The sequence below is a fragment of the Mus caroli genome, unplaced genomic scaffold (assembly GCF_978045245.1).
Source record: "Mus caroli unplaced genomic scaffold, Mus_caroli_1 scaffold_11, whole genome shotgun sequence".
NCBI lineage: Eukaryota > Metazoa > Chordata > Mammalia > Rodentia > Muridae > Mus > Mus caroli.
Window position 1 is genome coordinate 34,511,523 of NW_028227266.1, and position 20,083 is coordinate 34,531,605.

Consider the following 20,083-nt stretch of genomic DNA (forward strand, 5'->3'; position numbering starts at 1 on the left):
CCTCACACCAAAGAAACTTAAAATGCAAATAAGGCCAGGCAGTACTGACTCTTGACTTTAATCCCAGAACTCTGGAGGCAGAGGGATGTCTGAGCTTGAGGCCAGCCTGGTATATAGAGCTAGTTCTGGGGTAGCCAAGGCTATATACAGAAACCCTATCTCAAGAAAACGAGAGAAAGGAAGGGAGGAAGGGAAGAAGGGAGGGAGGGAAAAACAAACAAATAATATAAAACACCAGAAATAACAGCTTTCAAGACATTGATATCAATGAGCAAAATATTGTAGTCCCTAATAGATGAGAAATAGAAAAGCAATCACTATTATTGCCAACAGTTAGTGCCTTCAATGATTCTAGACAACAGCACAGGGGAAAATTCAAATGTAACTTGATGGATTCCCTGAGTAAAACACATATGTAATAGCAATACACTTACCAACCAAAAGGTAAAGAGTAAATCATAATGATAGATATTGTTTTAGAGTTTCTACTGTTGTAATAAACACATGACAAAAGCGACTTGAGAAAGAAGGGTCTATGTTTTATCTTACAACTCAAAAGTCACAGCAATGAGGGAAGTCAGGGCAGGAACTCAAGGCAATAACTGGAGGCAGGAATCAAAGCACAAGTCACGAGGCATGCTACTTACTGGCTTTCTCCTCGCTTGCTTAGATTGTTTTCTTATATAACTCAGGCCCACCTGTCCAAGGGTGCAGAGACTACAGTGAGTTGGCCCCTCCCACATTCATCATTAATCCAGAAAATATGTCAAAAACTTGCATACAGGCCAGTGTTAACACAGACATTTTCTCAATTAAGAATTCTTTTCCTGGGGCTGGAGAGATGGCTCAGTGGTTAAGAGCACTGGCTGCCCTTACAAAGGTCATGAGTTCAATTCCCAGCAATCACATGGTGGCTCATAACCATCTGGAATTGGATCCTATGCCCTCTTCTGGTGTGTCAAGACAGTATGGTCACATACATAAAATAAATAAATAAATCTTTAAAAAAAAAAAGAATTATTTTCCTGAAATATGTCTAGGTTTGTGTCATGTACAAAACAAAACAAAAAACCAACCAGTACAGACATCCAATCAACATATGCCACCATAGAATTGCCCCCACAGGCCCATAGATCTGAATGCTTGGTTACCATGGAGTGGAACTATTTTGAAAGGACTAAGGGGTGTGGTCTTGTTGGAGAAAATGTGTCACTGGAAATGGGTTTTGAGGTCTCAAAAGCCCTATATTGGACATGGTGGTGCACACCTTTAATCCCAGTACTTGAAAGGCAGAGGCAAGTAGATCTTTCTGAGTTTTTGAGGTTAGCCTAGATTAAAGAGTGAGTTCCAGAATAGCAAGGGCAATGTAAAGAAATCCTGTCTCCCCAAATAAACAAGACAGCCAGCCAGATGGGTAGGTAGGGCAGGCAGGCAGGCAGACAGATACATACATAAAAGCCTATGCCAAGCCCAGAGTGAGTCAGTCAGTCTGTTTACCTATGGACCAGGATGCAGAACTCTCACCTACTGCTCCAGTGCCTGCCTGCATAATGCCATGCTCCCTACCATGATGATAATGAAGTAAACTTCTGAAACTGTAAGCAAGCCCCAGTGAAATACTTTTCTAAGTGTTGCCATAGTCTTGTGACTCTCCATAGCAATAGAACAGTGACTAAGACAAGTATGCAAAGGAGGCAGGAAAAGCACTCACAATGAGCAGAATCATCAAACAAGATCAACTACAACCGGACTGTTGGGTTAGAATTACATAGAAGGACATTTACATAGTTACTACAGACATATTATATATGTTCAAAAATAAAGATCTGTTGGGCATGGCAGTATATATACATCTCAGCATTCAAGAAGCTGCAGGGTGAGGATCATCCTAAGTTTGAGGCTAGCCTGATCTATACAGTGAATTCCAGGTCAGACTATACTACATAGTGAGACCCTAAGTTGAACAACAGGAAATAACATGAAAAAGACTGAAATAAATCTTCCATGGATGAAAGCAACAATTTCTGAGTTAAAAAAGACAGTAAACGTGATTTTGTCAGAGATGTAAATCTGAAAACATAAAGATAGAAATGCTAAAGTATATCACAACAAAAGGGATGCAAATAAAAACTTTAAGACTGAAGTCTACACCTATCTCAGGTGTCAGGTATTAGTTGAGACAAAGCATACTATAAGCATACTAAAGCTTGCTTACAAGTCTCACTGGAGCTTTAAAACCAAGTCAATGCCTGTTTACAAAGCTTCAAAGTATGAGATGTATGAGATGGTTAGGTGCTAGAGTTCCTTTAACTTAAAGCCAATGCTCATTTCCCAACCCGAAAATCCCAGAGACTTATACTTATCACACAGTATACGGTCTGTTTTGCTTGTGTTCTACATGGAACAAACCTAAATGACAAAACATCCATTTAAATGTTTACTAGAAAGAAATTTTGTGACAAGCCCCATGTGTTCCAGGATGGCCTGGAGTTCATTGTGTAGTCTAGTGTTCTAGTTTCCTTTCTGTTGCTATGACAGAGTATCTGGTCCCTTCTTAATGGAAAAAAGGCTTTACTTCATCTTATACTTCCAGGTCACAGTCTATCATAAAGGGAAGTCAAAGCAGGAAGTTAATCAGGAACCTAATTATCAGAAACATGGAGGAATGTTGCTTGTTGGCTTGCTTTTGGGCTCATTACCTGGCTCATGCTTAGCTAGCTTTTTATACAGCTCAGGACAACATGCCTGAGGAACAAGTGCCACCCATAATGGGCTGGGCCTGCCTACATCAATTACTAATCACAATTCCTCACAGATACACCCACAGACCAACATGATCCAGGCAAATCTTCAATTAAAGCTTCTTTCAAAGAAGTCCAGGATGTGTCAAGATGACATTAACTAAGGCTAGTCAGGATTCAAGGGATGACTTCTGGCCCCCTTGTCTCTTCCTGAGTGCTGGGATTACAGGTATGTACTATCACACAGTTTTTGTGGTGCTGCAGATCAGACCCATGGATGTGTGTGTGTGCTAGGCAAGCAATCTACCAGGGGAGCTATATCCCTAGCCTAGTCATAGAGTAGTTTAAGCCCACTGTTGAGAAGTACTTCTTTGGGAAAACAAAAAAAGGTTCTTCTGGGGGGTGGGGGTGGGGGGAGAGTAATCTTTGTTGATAATGAACTTGAATCCCCAAGACCTCTGATGGACATATATAAAGAGACCAGTGTTGTTTCCATACTTCCTATGGATAGATAGATCTAATGCTTCATCTGGGCAAAGTAAACTGTAAAAGTATTCTGGAAAGGATTCATTTTGAGTAAGAGCCACTCTTTAGGAGGCTAAATAAAGTATTGTTAAGGATCTTGGCTGAGGTTGACGCCAAGTTTTATGGTTGACATTTAGGGATTCAAAACTAAAGTGGAGAAAATAGCTACAGATTGCAGAGGAAAAAACATGGAAACTAGACTTTGAAGTGAAGCTTGATGATCCACCAACCTCTGACAGACTCGTTGCAAATGATTAGGAGTTACAATCAAGAGGTGAACAAAGAACATGGTGTCTTGGTAAAGAAATCTACTTCTGCTTAAGTTGCTGTGAACGCAGTTGAAATGAAGGAGTTACAACATTATAAGAACTTAGTTCATGAAGCAGCAGCAGGGTTTAAGAAGACTTTGCTTGTTTGTTTTGCTCAGGAGCTCACTATACGACCCAGGCAGGGCTCTAACTTACGATTCTCTCTTCTTCCAGTTACAATTCTCCCCTCCTCTACTACTTTCTTGGTACCAGACAGCAAGCCAAGGGACACACACACACAAGCTAGGCAATCACTCTTTAACTCAGCTAAGCAACAGTCCCTTTACTCCGAATTTGAAAGTATTACTGTGGGAAAATGCTATCAAATAATACCATGTACCAAAGAGATATATTTATAAAAAGAAGAGTCAGTTAATGCTACTGTTATTCTATTTCCAGAAACTATTATCCAGGTATCTGCAGAATATCAAGGCTTGTCTGAGCTACACAGCAAGTTCTGGCTCAGCTTGGACTAAAAAGTGAATGAGAGACCCTGTCTCAAAATAAAAATAAATTAAAAAAAGGAAAATTGCCATAGCCATTCCAGTACTCAGTAACTATCACTCTGACAATTCAGCAGTCATTAACATAAGGACAAGAGATTGGACTAATAAAAAGGTTACAAATTTGTTAAAGACTCAGATGATTGTCAACATTTACTAATAAAGAATTTATTTGAAGCATGGTCTCACTATGTAGCCCTAGCTGGCCTCCAATCACAGAGATCTTCTTGCCTCTGCCTTTCTAGTGTTAGGATTAAAGGCATATGCCACTGCTCCATGTAATAAGGTATTTTAAATGAAAAATATGAGGATGGGGAGGGTGGGGAGTGAATCTGAGACAAAACAACTTTTACCAGGCCCCCAGGCCCTTTTGGGGAGCAAGCTCTGGACAACCACCAGTCCAGCACCCCGCAGGCCTCATGCAGCAGACCATGACCAAGACAATCTCTACATGAGATAACCTCTACCTAGCGCCATGCGGCCTGGGCAGGGAGTGAGCCTGAGCCAACCACTAGTCCAGTGAGGGGTGGGTGGAAGAAGGGGAGTGGAAAGGATGGGGATATCAGGGCGGTGGGTTATCATGGGAGAGCCAGCCCTGCCACTTGTCTGCCATTCAACTACAGTGATGAGGCGAGATGATCTCCCTTCCTCTAACTTCCTGCCACATTCCGCAGGCCAGAGAGCTGGCCCCAGGGTCACAAGAGCAAAAGAGCTGGCCCTCTCCCTCACAGGCTGCAGCACTCAGGATAGAGGACTCTACATCTTCATTGGGGAACACAGTAGAACTGACTCTGGTGGTAGGGCATGGTTGTAGGTGAGCCAGCCAGCCCTGAGGGTATAAGATTGGGGAAAGCTGGCTCAGTCCCTCACCTGCTACATCAGTCAGGAGAGCTGGTCTGATGGTTTGGACACGGGTGAGCCAGCACTGAGTTCATGAGAGCTAGTTCTGTCCTTTGCTGGCTCCAACATTGGTTGAACTAGGCAGGTCAGTGATGGAAAGCTTGACCTGGAGGTGTGGATGCAGGACAGCAGGAGAGCTAACTAGCTCAGATAACTCCCAGGCTCAGATTCAGTGTTTTGAAGTGGCCCACACCAATATCTACCCCATCAATGAACTGATGGAGCTCATGAAGAGGCCAGTCCTATAGAACCAAAACTACAGGATCTCCATGACACAGTGCAACAACAGGCTATCTGAAAGGAATCCCATAAGAGTCTAGTATTGGAAGTAGCATAGCAGAAGCCAAAGTCCTCAAACCAGATCAATGACTCATTGCAATTGTGGACAAAAGGGTATACTGTGGGACACACTGTAACACACTACAGCTATCACATGATGGTTTACATGTTTTTGGCCTAGAGAGTGGCACTATTAGAAAGTGTGGCCCTGTTGGAGTAGGTATGTCACTATGGGTGTGGGCTATAAGACCCTCATCCTAACTACCTAGAAGTCAGTCCTCCATTAGCCGCTTTCAGGTGAAGATGTAGAACTCTCAGCTCCACCTGCATCATGCCTGCCTAGATGCTGCCATGCTCTTGCCTTGATGATAATGGACTGAACCTGTGAACTTATAAGACAGCCCCAATTAAATGTTGTCCTTATAAGAGTTGCCTTGGTCATGGTGTCTGTTCACAGCAGTAAAACCCTAACTAAGACAGAAATGGGGTATTGCTGTGATAGGTCTGACCATGCTTTTGTTTGGAAGAATGTGGATGTTGGGACTTTGGATTTGGAAAGCAGTGGAATATTTTAAATGGGGCTTAATGGGCTATCCTAGTAGGAATATGGAAGTCTTTGTTACTGAGAGTGATTTGAATTATGTGGACGTGGCCCAAGAGGTTTCAGTGGAAAATTTCAATGTGTTTTTGTGGTAATTTGGTGAAGAATCTGGCTACTTTTTGCACTTGTCTGAAGTGTCTACCTGAGGCTAAGGTAAAGAGATTTATATTAATTGTACTGACAAAGGAAGTCTCAAAAAAGCTCAACAGAGACTTTGCTCTCTGGTTAAATCTCATGAAAAGTACTTTAAACAAGCATAGCAAGCTGAGAAAGGAAAAACATAAAATATATAGTTTGATTATTAAAGGGACACCAAGAAGTGAAATGGAGCTGAATCCAGTGTTCAAAGATATTGCATTGAATTAAGGGAGTAATGACCTTGTGGCAAGATTCCACCCAGCTAAATTTAGATCCAGGCATGGTAGTAGTACAAGCCTTTAATCCCAGGAGGCAAAGACAAGCAGATATCTGAGCTCAAGGCCAGCCTAGAACAGAACAAGTTCTAGGTAAAGAAAAACTTAAATCCAGGTTTGGTAGCCTTTAATCCCAGTGCTTAAGAGACAGGCATGAAGATCTCTGAGTTCAAAGTCAATCTACTGAGCAAGTTCCAGGACAGCAAGCTTAGGCAGTGAAGGAATTGGAAAACACAAAACTGGTGATAATGTAATAGAACAAGGGGCTATGTTCGTACCCCAGCAAGCAGCATAACTTGGCAGTTTTAGTCACTGGCTTTAGAGTCCAGAATAAAAGGGACTACTGAGAAAACTGATGCTGGTTAGCTGGAGCTAAGAAATTAGTGGGGATTAAGAAAAGACCAGCATCACTGAGATTAAATCTTCTGGGAAGCGTTTTCTGAGAGCACAAAGAAGCTGTGTTCCAGAGATAGCCAAGGTTATACCTTGTGCTAGAGCTATACTTGGAAATTTATAAGAGTCATCTAGGCGGTACTGGTTTTGAAGACATGAAAGTGTCATGAAGAATGGCTGAGGCTTGGCACTGAGAGGCCATGGAAGGCCACTGAGGAGGTGTAGCCACAGTTGTATTTCACAGCCTGGGACTGAAGGGCTTATGCAAAGGAGTTGAGGCTTGGCACCATGAAGAGAGCCTATGAGAGGCTACTGGTGAACTCTAGTTGCAGTGGAAGACCCCAGAGTACTGCAGATGCCAGTACCATGGCCCGATCACCAAGAACATCAACAGCAATGGATGGATCAACCTGAGCTTAGACTACTACAGAGAGCACAGTTGGCTAGTCCTTTAGAGGAGCCCAGAAGATCATGTGTGGATCCCAGACATTAAAACAAGAAGCTGTAACACTGAAGTTGCCTTGGAGACCCCAAGATGTTCGAGATGCCAGAGCTATCTGCTAAAAAAAGCTGTTAGCAGGGAGTGGAACCAGTCCAAGTGAAAGAAGTTTGTTGCAGGTTTTTTTTTGTTTGTTTGTTTTGTTTTTTAAGATTTATTTATTATTATATGTAAGTACACTGTAGCTGTCTTCAGACACTCCAGAAGAGGGAGTCAGATCTCATTACAGATGGTTGTGAGCCACCATGTAGTTGCTGGAATTTGAACTCAGGACCTTTGGAAGAGCAGTCAGAGCTCTTAACCACTGAACCATCTCGCCAGCCCTAGTCTGTAGCAGTTAACAAAGATGATGGGAAAAAAAAAAAGAGTTGGAGATCTGAAGACAGCTTTGACATCAGACAGAGATGCAGAGACTGGAGTTTTCCCAGATGATTTCCTGTCTTGCTTTGGGGATTACAGTTAAGTGATTGGATGAATGTCAGAAGAGACCTTGAACTTTTAACACTGTTGAGACTATATATACTATGGGGACTCTGGAAGTTGGACTAAATGTATTTTTCACTGTGCTTTGTTTAGGTATGGGCCCCACAGACTCATGTGTATGAACAAACGGTATGGGGGCCGGAGAGTGGAATGTGATAGCTTGCATATGTTCAGCCCAGGGAGTGGCACTATTAGAAGGTGTGGCCCTGTTGGAGTAGGTGTGTCACTCTGGGTGTGGGCTTTACGACCCTCTTCTTAGTTGTCTAAAAGCCAGTAAGATGTAGAACTCTCAGCTCCTCCTGGACCATGCCTGCCTGGATGCTGCCATGGTTGCCTTAACGATAATGGACTAAACCTCTGAACCTGTAAGACAGCCCCAATTAGATGCTGTCCTTATAAGAGTTGCCTTAGTCATGGTGTCTGTTCACAGCAGTAAACCTAAGACATATCACAACAAGATTTCTTTCTTCTTTTGGGAGGGGAGATTGCAAGGATGAAGGGTGAGTACAAGGCGACAAGGAGATGAGTGGGATTGGGGTGCAAGATGTGAAATTCACAAAAACCAATAAAATATTTAGAAAGTGTATAATTATATATTTTTAGATACAATGCTAGTACACATTTAATAGGCTATAAAATATAACTTTTACATGCAGTAGGAATACAATCCAAGTGGCTTTCTTTTGTGATACTCACTTTATTGCAGTGGTTTGGGAACCAAATCCATAGTATCTCGAAAGTATGCTCGAATATAACTCTAAAATATTTAACCAGCCTACCTAAAAAGCAGACTAGTATTGCCTGGGTTAGAAGAAGGTATAGAAGGATGCCAAGGGACATGACAAAAGTTCTGGGGATGTCAGATGACCTAGTTAGGGTTACTATTGCTGTGACCTTGACCAAAAGCAATTTGGTTTATTAGGCTTACTCTTCCACAGTATAGATAGCCCATCACTAAAGGAAGTCAGGATATAAACTGAAGTAGGGCTGCAACCCAGAGGCAGAAGCTGATGCAGAAGCCACAGAGGTTGCTAGTTACTGGCTTGCTCAGTCTACTTTCTTATAGAACCCTGGACTACTAGCCAAGGGATAACATCACCCACAATAGGATGGGCCTTTCCCCATTAATCACTATTTAAGAAAATGCCCTACAGTCCGATCATACGGAGACATTTTTTCAATTGTGGTTCTCTCTTTTCAGATGACTTTAGCCTATGTCAAGTTGACATAAAAGTAGCCAGCACAACAGGTATGTTTATTGTCATAACACTGATGGCCACATATTTGAAAACTTACCAACTTTTGGTACTGGGAAGCTGGCCCAGTCACTAAAGTGTTTGTCATACCAGCATGAAGGTCTTAGTTTGGATTTTCAGCACCCAAGAAAAAGGCAGGTGTGCAGTGGCATGTGTCTGCCATCCCAGTCCTGGCAAAGCAGAGACAGGCAGATCTTTGCAGGTCACTGGTCAGCCAATCTAGCTGAAATGCTAAGTTCCAGGCTCAGCAAGACCCTTGCTCAAAAAATAAGGTAAAAACTGATTAAGAGCGAACACTTATTATATACTCTAGGCTATAAATACATGGGTGCACATGCACACACAAAATATGGACACACACATGCAAAAACACTTTATCAACTTTTATACTGTCGGTATAGTTTACTGTACATCAATAAATTATATCTAGTTAAATCTCCAATTATAACCAGAAAGGAAATTAGCAGTGAGTGCAATGAGAGAAATCACAAAATAATTTGAAGAGCTTCAGTTAGGAAACATGACTTGTGTTTCTCTAACACAGTTGTAGAAAGTATGCTTAGCACCTGCAAAGCCATGAGTTCAATCCCCCAGAATAAGATGAGAAAAATGTCTTCTGTTAAGGCTAGAACTCATAAATACATGCTGTCCAGGTCAACTGCTAAAAATTACAGCAAGTAAGATTATCATCTGAAAAGTAGTGGGGAGCAAATTCATACTTACACTTTTCCAAAGATTTACTTATTTTACTTTTTATGTGTTCGATGTTCTGAGGGTGTCAGAGGCCCTGGAGCTGGGGTGGTTGTGAGCTCCAGGGGGAATTAAACCCTCCATTTAATTAGGTTAAATTAAGTTCTAGACACCATTCTACAAAAGCCAAAAAGATCAGGCACCAGAAAAATAGGCAGGATGTTCTCAGTGTTGAGCCAATTCATCCATATTCTAATAGCTAACCATGAGCCACTCCCAGGAGAGAGAAAAGACCATTTAAACGAGGATTTTCTCAATTGCCTTCTCACATTTACCGTATTTTCTGAGCTATCCCTGTAAATCTAAGTCAAGTATTTATCAAAGCACATAAAAACTGTTTTTATGGTACGAGTGAAACTGCAGTACAACATACAGGTGTAATAGGGCAGAGGTGAGAAATCTCATTATTGCAACCTGGGCACAGAGAATCTCTTTATACCAGGAAAGACAAGTGTTAAAGGTATGTGAGGCACTGAACTGGGAACATGAGACAGGAGAAGTGAAAAACCTAGCACAAGCACATACACAGAGCACACTGACTATATGCTGCACTCAGCATACGCTAGAGAATTAGGCAAAGACTGGAAACACACCACACGACAGAGCATAGGATGGCAGCGGCTTTGGGCTAGTATCTACAAACATAAAGAACAGTTCGGTTTGATTTGGTGTTTTTTGGTTTTATTCTTGTTTTGTTTTGTTATGTCTTATTTTTTGAGACAAGATTTCTCTGTGTAGCTTTGGCTGTGTCTTGGCTGGTCTCGAACACACAAAGATCTGCCTGCCCTGCCTCCAGAGTCCTGGAATTAAAGGTATGCTTTTTCACTTAAAAAAATGTATTTCCTTTTATTTTATGTGTATGGGTGTTTTGCCTATGCTTGTCTATGTACTACATGCATGTGGTGCCCACCAAGGGCAGAATATGGCATTAGATTCCCGGAACTGGAGTTACAGATGATTGTTAACCACCATGTTGGTCCTGAGAACCAAATCTGGATCCTCTAGAAGAACAGTTAGTGTGTTCTTAACTGCTAAACCATCTCTCCAGCCCTGCTCACTAGTTCTTTATTTTTCTGTGAACTATGCTATGGTGACCCGGGCTTTTGAGCATGGTTACAACTGCTGTATGTGCAACGTCATCGTGGTCACCAAGCATCCCTCCCCAATACTGCTCTGTAAAGATTCATCTTGATCAGCTTGACTGAATTGAGAACATATAGGCACTAGTAAAACATTCTTTGGTGTGCATACAAGTGGGTGTGCCTACTAGTGTGTTTCCACAGACCATGGATGGAGCATGCCTTTAATCTCAGCACTTGGTAGGCAGAGGCAAGCAGATCCCTCAGTTCGAGGCAACTTTATCTACAGATTGAGTTCCAGAACAGCCAGAATCACTGTCTCAAAAACAAAACAAAACACAACAACAACAACAAAACAAAGTTCTTTGACAACAATGATTAAAAAAAAGACCAAGGAAGTGTGGGAGCACTCTCTTGTCCGTAATGACTTGCCCTCTCCTTGCTAACTACTCTGCCCTTGCAACTGTTCTTGCTCAGCCTTTGGACAAACTATTTTTGCTAGGTTTTATCACACACCTCTCTGGACTCATCCTTCTCTGTCTACCTTGCAAGCCCATCTTCTTAAAGCTCTAGTAGGCATTTTCCTTTTTTTCCATGCTATTTTCACCCCAAATGGCTTAACCTATGGCTTCTGCTTCAGTTACCACTCACAGCCACCTATAACTCTCAAAGCCACAGCACTGTCATAGATAATGTCCCTGGGATCCAAGTTTATGTATATGTCAATTTGACATTTTCACTGGATATCTGACAGGCATTTTCTTAGGGAAAGAATTCATAGCTTTGGCCAGAATTCTCAGGATAAGAATTACCACCATAGATTACTCTCAGAAAAGAACAAAATGATAGTGCTACAAAGGTTGATAAATAAACAACTGCTCTATAAACACATTTCTATTCTCTAATGTCTTCAAAGCTTCTAATGCAAACATGCCCTTTACTGATATACAACAGAAACTAGAGGAAGTCAGAACAATGGTGTGACTGCTTTTACAACATCTATCTGGTAATAATAAAGGTATTCTCAAACCAATGTCAATTTTTCAACAAAAAAGAGGTAAGAGTCCGACAGACTGAAAGTTGATCTATAAATTCAATATACTCGGTATCTCACAACTAAACAAGTAGATACTAATGTTTATACATCTTAAGTGTATATAATCATTATGAAACTGTATATAAATTAATATAAAATATTACCTTCTCATTGAGGAAACAACTCAAAAACTTTGTTTTTTTGAGACCTGGTCTCCTTGGGCAGTGGTGGTACATGCTTTTAATGCCAGCACTTAGGAGGCAGAGACAGGAGGATTTCCGAGTTTGAGGCCAGCCTGGTCTACAGAGTGTGTTCCAGGACAGCTAAATAAATAAATAAATAAAAGAAATCTCAGTTGAGACCTGTTCTCATTAGATAGCTTTGGCTGGCTTGGATCTTGCTATATAGAACAGGCTGGCCTTGAACTCACAGAGATTTACCTGCCCCTGCCTCCCTAATTCTAGGATTATAGGTGTGTACCACTGTGCCCTATAAAAACTCTTCTCATCACTTAGTCCTCTTCCAAAAAGTTAAGGCCAAACACACCACTAATTCTTTACAAAGTGAAACTAAAGTAAATGCATAGAACTGAAAACAGGGGTTATTTTTTGATTCCCTGGACTTTCTTTCTGTGCAATTATGGAAATTTGCCAAAACTAATAATATGCTCAAATAAAAGGAATTTGGTTTCTATGATAGAGAAACTGGCTTATTCTTCATTGAAAGAGGTGTTCTACAGAAAAGTAGCTTCTCAAAGAAGTGTAAGTCTGCCTCTTTGACCCACAGGACTAAATCCTAAAGGCTAACCCAGCACAGTCTCACTCTCTGCTCATACACCTTTCCTATGCAGCCCTTCCCATGACTCCCATTCCCTGGTTTTCAAAGTATTACTCCTTAGCAATTTATTTAGTAAGGGCTATGGATGTAGCTCAATTAGTAGGATACTTGCATAGCATAAACCCAGGGCTCAGTACTCAGCATGGCAGTTCACACCTAGAATCCCAGCACTCAGGAGATATAGGCAACAGTCTAAGAATTCAGGGCTGTCTTCAGTTACATAGTGACTTCCAGACCAAGCTGAGCTATTATATAAGACCCATCTCTAATAATAACAATGACAATAACTGGAAGAAGAATTTAGCATTTCCAACTGAAATCTTTATGTGCCTCAAGCTCATATGCCCTAGTCTAAATGTATCCTCTACCCACACTTCCTTCCTGTGTTTAACAGTGCCTCATTCACTTTGTAGCATAAACCACAGGTCTAGGACTCATCCTTAATTCTCCCTCTTAAAATTGCCTTCTATTCTTTACCAAGCTTGGTCTTGACACGTGTGACAAGCCATGTTAAAGATTTCTAAAATCAGGCGATGGTACCAAATTTGGGATAACGCCCCAGTTCTGCTACTTATTAAGTGTAATCTTACATCAGGTAGACTGCCTAGGGATCATTTTCTCATCTTTAAAATGAAAAGAACAAAGTCTACCTTATCAAGTTATTGAAATCTGCAAATTAGTTAATATCTCTAAAGTATTAGGTAACCTACCATAAAGGATAGCTGAATCAACTGAATACAGTAATCTGTGTAATATAACTGACTCACAACAAGGGTTTCATATATATTTTTAAATTAATTTTACTCTCTTGTCTTATTTCAATAACCTCCTAGCTGTTAGTCTTATCTATTCCCACAATGCCTTTAGCTGAGCTCCTAACTGTTCTCAGTATAAAGTCCAACTTCCTCCTGAGACAGTAAGCTCTTTATGATCTTGTCTTTATGTTTGAAGGCTTACTTCATGCAATTTATTTAGCTCTGATCACATCAGAAATATCATATTATCTCACAAATCACTGCTTTTGCAATGGTAGTCCTTTAACCTACAATTCCATCTTTATCTCATACAGTTCCTAGTAATTCAATATCTAGGCTTGAGAAGTTGTCCCTTTCTGCCACCCAGGCCCTAAATTTTGGTTTATAAATAGTTCTGTGCTTCCACATATTCTTTTCTCTTCTTTTCTCTTCTTCTCTTCTCTTTTCTTCCTTCCTTCCTCTCTTTTTTTAAGATTTATTTATTTTATGAATGTGAGTACACTGTCTCTCTCCTCAGACACACCAAAAGAGGGCATAAGATCCCATTACAGATGATTGTGAACTACCATGTGGTTGTTGGGAATTGAACTCAGAACATCTGGAAGAGCAGTCAATGCTCTTAACCTGTGAGCTTTCTCTCCAGCCCTTTTTATTTCTAATAATAACAGCAGCCACTAACAGCTATTGAAAATTTTGTGTCAAGTTCATTTAGATACTACCTTAGTTTGGCCAACAATGCACCTTTACAGGATATATAATATTATCCTCATTTTATTTATTTTTTAAAGATTTATTTATTATATGTAAGTACACTGTAGCTATCTTCAGACACTCCAGAAGAGGGTGTCAGATCTCATTATAGATGGTTGTGAGCCACCATGTGGTTGCTGGGATTTGAACACAGGACCTCTGGAAGAGCAATCAGTGCTCTTAACCACTTAGCCATCTCTCCAGTCCTATCCTCATTTTATAAGGAGGTAGGAAGCAGAGCTGGGAGTGGATGCTTTATAACTCTTAATCCAAAGCACAATGATGATCTACTTATTTATCTGCTTCTGTTTTTCTCATCCAAATCTACTGTGTAGGTGTTTTGAAGACTGGTATTGTAGATTTCATTTCTCTTATCCCTAAATCTAAGACATCCATCAACAAATAGAAACACCATAAGCAGCTGCTAACTTAATGAAAATCATATTATTTAATTCTCATAAGTGAGCAAAGAGAAGCAGTTATAAATTCATGCTTACAGAGCAGACCCATGATTATTTTAGAAAGTGGTTTTTGGCATCAGGTTAAAACACACAGCCTCCATCAAAGAATACATAAATTTATTTCTTCAGCAAGGAAAAAGCAAAAAAAAAAATTAATTATATGTCAACAAGATGATTTTAAGTCTTCTGATGCCACCTGTAAAACAATCAGTAACTTTCATATTATTTTCTGAGGTCAAGAATATAAATCTAGGGGAATAAGATTATCTAGAAGAAGGCAGTGACAAAAGCCTTAAGGCTTTGTTTTTAAAGGCCAATAGTCTTGCTAAATAAAAATTCCCCACTAATTATGCCATGTGTCCTAAGATTTAGGTTAGACATCAAACCTACAGGTTTACTGTGCTAAATGCATTTCTGGTTTCAGTTAAACAAACTGTGCTAAATGCATTTCTGTTCTGTCTTTAACCTATTGGACCCACAAAGGACTGAAAGATATCTTTACTGTTGATCAGACCATAATTATGGCTAAAAGATAAGACATAGTAAGATAAACCTGGCATATGTATGACTTCCTTAGAGCCAATATTCTTACTTAGATTCTAGTATTATTATTGAGAAAGATTATAAAGCCACAATTCTGAAGAACATTAAGAACACAGATTATCTGAGCTATGGATGCAGTAGTTAGTTGACTGCTTGCCTAAAATACACAAAGCTGCAGGTTCAATCCAAGCATGCCTGCAATTTCAGAAACTGAGAGGTACAGTAGGAGGACTAGGGGTTCAAAGCCATCCTCAACTATATGCTTAATTCAATGTCAACCTCAGCTACATGAAACCCTACTTCAAAAAGAAAAAAAAAATCATTAAGATATTAGAGCTCTACCAAAAACTACACTAGATAACACCATAAGGATTTTTTTCCAGGACCCACCAACCTAACCCAACACACACACAATCTCTCTCTCTCTATCTCCCCTCTTTTACACATTTTATCAAGTGTCTTTCAGACAACAGTATCATCAGTATTGTTACGCACCTTGGAAGTAGGATATATATTTGTATAAGAATAAAGACAAACACCTCAAAGGAAGTCCAGTCTCACCAGTGGAGTGTCATAAAAACTTCCTGTGTCCTTGTACACTCTACTGTGAAAGAATTAGGATATTTAAATGAAAGGAAAATGCTCTTAAAGTCAACTAATAGGGGCAAAAAAAGGAAAAGAAATACAGAGTCTGCCAAAGTATTATGGTTAAGCCTGTGATTCCAGCATTTAGGAGTAGTGACGGGAGAATCAGGAGTTCAAGGCTACATTTGGCTACCCTAAATATTGAAAAACAAACCAAACAAAATGAGATGGAGAGACAGGGCCAGGGTTTAAGAGTAGGTATTACTCTTGTAGATCACTAGAGTTAATTCTCAGCACTCTCTTGTACCTCCAGCTCCAGGGAATCAAATAGCCTACTCTGGATTCACAGGCACGTGCTCTCTCACACAAATACATATACACAGACACACACAGACAGACAGATAGACAGACAGGCAGACAAACAGACACACACACACACACACACACACACACAAACATATACATACTTACAAATAAATCTTTAAAACAAAACCCAAAAGGAGAAGGTAGTGAAGGAGAACTCACAAGGAGGAGGAGGACAGGGTAGGGGAGAGTCGGGAGGAGTGCAAAGGCAAAAGGCAGGAGAAGAAATAACATAGGGGTTTAGGATTTAGCTCAGTAGGCAAATGTGTGACTAGTAGGAACAAGGCTAGGCTCAGGGTCTGAACCACAGTATAACAATCAATCAATTAATCAACCAAACGATCAATAAAGTTGGGCACAGTAGTACAAGCCTGTAGTTATAGCACTCAGGCAGGTGAAATTTGAGAGCAATCTGGGTATACAGTGGGGTCCTGTCTCAAAAAGACAAGGCCCAGGCAGCCCTAATGGAGCCCTCCGGCTCTGTGTGCCTGATTTGCCACCAGAATTGCCCTGTTTTCCAAGCCCCTTGGTGTCACTGGCCAAGACTCACTACTACCATGTTCAACTCCCTATGCTCCTAAAACATATCCATTCATCAAAAACAGGACAGATGACAGTCTTCTTTAGGATGGGAATTTGGTCTGATTCTCCAGTGCCCAATTTTCTAAACTGTATGCCACTCTCTCATACAGGATTATACAACTTAATAGAGGGCTCATAAAGATTTTGGCAAAAGTGAAAGGTTTCTGAATACCTAACAATGAAAATTAAAAGTTACATCATGGCTTCCCTGTGGCATTAATTTTGAGCTTAGTGACACTTTTTACTGAGCATGCCATGCAATTAAGCAGTATCTGAAATACCTCAGCAAAGATTTGAGAATACTGTTATGTTGCAAATTGCAGTGTTTTTTATAGAAAGTCTCCTGCTCTTAAAATAAAGACTTTTAGTATGTTCCTACATCATTCCTCAAGATGAAATTATTATATCTTAAGATTATATTAGTTGGAAAACTCCAAGTTAGTAACTCTTTAGATTGGATTGTGTTAGAAAATTTCATTTTTAAAAACTATTGTTAAAAGTTGCTAACTAAAGTTCATTTAAAAGAAAAACATTAAATACATTTTGGCTTGGGATTAGAAAATAATTTCTAGCAACATCTAACAAGACCATGAACATACTTCAGCCATTTTGCACTACAAAGTTATTTGAAGTTAATTCTCAGCATTAATGATTATCAACTCAAAATATCAACTCTGAAAAACGTTGAAAAGCCTTTATGTCCTGAAGGTCAAATATTCAAGTTAATGTATAATTATTTATGTAAAAGTAAGTGAGCACATCCATTTTATTAGTACAGACATTTTCTCATCTTTAATACATGGCAAAAGATTAGTATTATGCTGTATATATAATTATATAATGAAAGTAGATTTATGATTTGGCAGTAAGTTTTCAGCTATATACTGCTTATAAAACTATATACCCAGGTTTACATAAAAATAAGTACTGAGAATAAAGTTTAAGAAGCCTTACCTGAAATGATCCCTGCTCTACTTTCAGCAATATAATTAGCATTTTCGGGTCTCCTTTTCTCCATCTGTCTGCCTTCTATTTATTAAACTTTGTGGCAGTTGACAGAGACTCTTTACTGTAATTTTTATTAAATGCCAGACACAAAAGTCCTCTACATATATTTCTCCATTTCATGTAATCATCATACTAGAAAATAGGTATTACACCCATTTCAGAGGGCTGTGGAGAGAGCTTGGTAGGTAAAGTGCCTGTATGCATCAGGACCCATATAAAAGGCAGACATGGTAACCCCAGCACTAAGGAATACAAACAAAGATCCCAGGGGCTGTCCTAGCCAAAATATCAAACTCTAGGTTCAATGAAAGACTCTGTCTCAAAAATCAAGTGGAACACTGTAGCAGGAATCACAGGGCTGCCTCTGGGCAATGCAACTGCAAAAGCATCTCCTTTGGGAGGGCCTAACTGAGGACTATCTGTGATACCAGCATTCCTGCAGGAGGACCTAACTGAGGACTGCCTCGAGAGAGAGCAAGGATTGCTGGTGCAAATAATGCCAGCCAATCAGGAGCTGCTGTTTAGGACAGATACTTTCTTGGAACCAATGGGGCCCAGGTGGAGAGTATTTTCAGATGAGCTTACTGCAGCATTCTCACCTGCTCCTGGAGTCTGTGTTGTTGACTCTGTGCCAACTCACTTCCAACCCCCAAGAGCACATAGGATCCAGGGCCCAGGCAACAGAACACGACAGAGATAGACACCTGTCTCATCCACCTCTGACCTCTATATGTCCTACAAAAAATTTAAAACCTAAGACCATATTTCATGGTGGGAAATTGTAAGCTTCCATATTTAAGTCAGAAACAACCAAGAATTGTTCTTCAACCATTTTCTCTCAACAGTGTATTGGAAGTCTTAGCAGATCAGACAAGAAAAGGTGCCTGAAGGTTGGACAGTATACTCACATACATTGAATAAATAAAGTTTAAAAAAATAGACAACAGATATGAATAGACACAGAGCCCAAGAAGGTAAGCAGATGGCAAGTAAGCATGTGGGAAGACACTGCATGTCATAGGTCATCAGGGCACTGAACGGTGACAGTGAGATATCACTCCTCTAATATATGTTTATTACAATGTCCAGACCCCAAATCCTGACAACACCAAATGCTGACAAGGACATGAGCAACAGGAATTCTCACTGCTCATGGGAATGCAAAAGATGCCACTGTGGAAGACACTATGGAAGTTTCTTACAAAGATAAAGCACACTTCATATTTACCCAAATGAGCCAACAATATATGTCCTTAGGAAAATTCACACAGCAGTTGTTACAGTAGCTTTATTCAAAAGTACCAAATTGTATAAGCATCTAAGATGACCTTAAGCAGACAAAAGAATACTTAGAACAGTTATACATCAAGAAGATAGACTACTATTTAATGTTTTTAATTAAATATTTTTTAAAACAACTATTTGGCCAGTAAAATGCATCAACCAGTAAAAGTGTTTGCCACCAAGCTGGACAGCCTGAGTTTGATCCTTAGGATGCAAGAAAACTGACTCTCACAGGCTGTCTTCTGACCTCCACATGTGTGAGTACCTTCTACCCCCCTACCCACAATACATTTTAAAAAGAAGCAACTAGGGGAACACAAAAAGGAAGTGCAAGAACTTTAAATGCATATCACTAGCCATAGGAAACTGACCTGAAAAGCTTACACACACACTGGAGGAAGTGAAACCACAGAGCCAGAGGGGTGATGGCCTTAGAGGGAGGAAATGGCCAAGCACAGGTTTTCAGGACAATGGAGATAATTGTATATATGTGTGACACATTTCATTACTATATACTTGAATATGCAACACCAAAAAGGAATTTTACAGCATGCCATAAACTCTGGGTACTAGTATGCTAATGTACACTCATCAAATGTAACAAACTGTACTAGTGGGAAAGCTGTACACTGTGGGAGGTTACTCTGTCACTCAAGTTTAATATGAACTTAAAAACTGTTTTAAAAAATTAGGTTTGTAAAAAAAAAAAAAAAAAAAATCAAGGGGCTGGAGAGATGGCTCGGAGGTTAAGAGCACTGACTATTCTTCCAGAGATCCTGAATTCTATTCCCAGCAACCACATGGGGGCTCACAACCATCTGTAATGGGATCTGATGCCCTCTTCTGGTGTGTCTGAAGACAGCTACAGATAAATAAATACAGATAAAATAAAATAAATCTTTAAAAATAAATTTAAAAAAAAAAACAAACAAACAAGCAAGACATGGTAGTGCACCTGCAATCCTAGCTCCTGGGACACAGAGGCAGGAAGATGACTACAGGTATGAAGTTAACTTGGTATAGATAATGAGTACCTACAAAGTGAATGTAGGAAAAAAAATGCCCCCCCCCAAAAAAAAAAGAAAGAAAAGAAAAGAAGAAAGACTACTGCCTCCTCTTCCTTTTTTTTTTTTTCTTTTGGGGTAGTGA

The 20,083-nt window shown here is 40.0% G+C and overlaps 1 protein-coding gene across 4 annotated transcripts in view; it reads right to left on the reverse strand.

Annotated features, from left to right (window-relative positions):
* The window catches only part of Ccdc15 (coiled-coil domain containing 15), a 71,664-nt gene that overhangs the window by 9,073 nt on the left and 42,508 nt on the right, over positions 1-20,083 (reverse strand). The gene's annotated exons all lie outside the window — the stretch shown is intronic.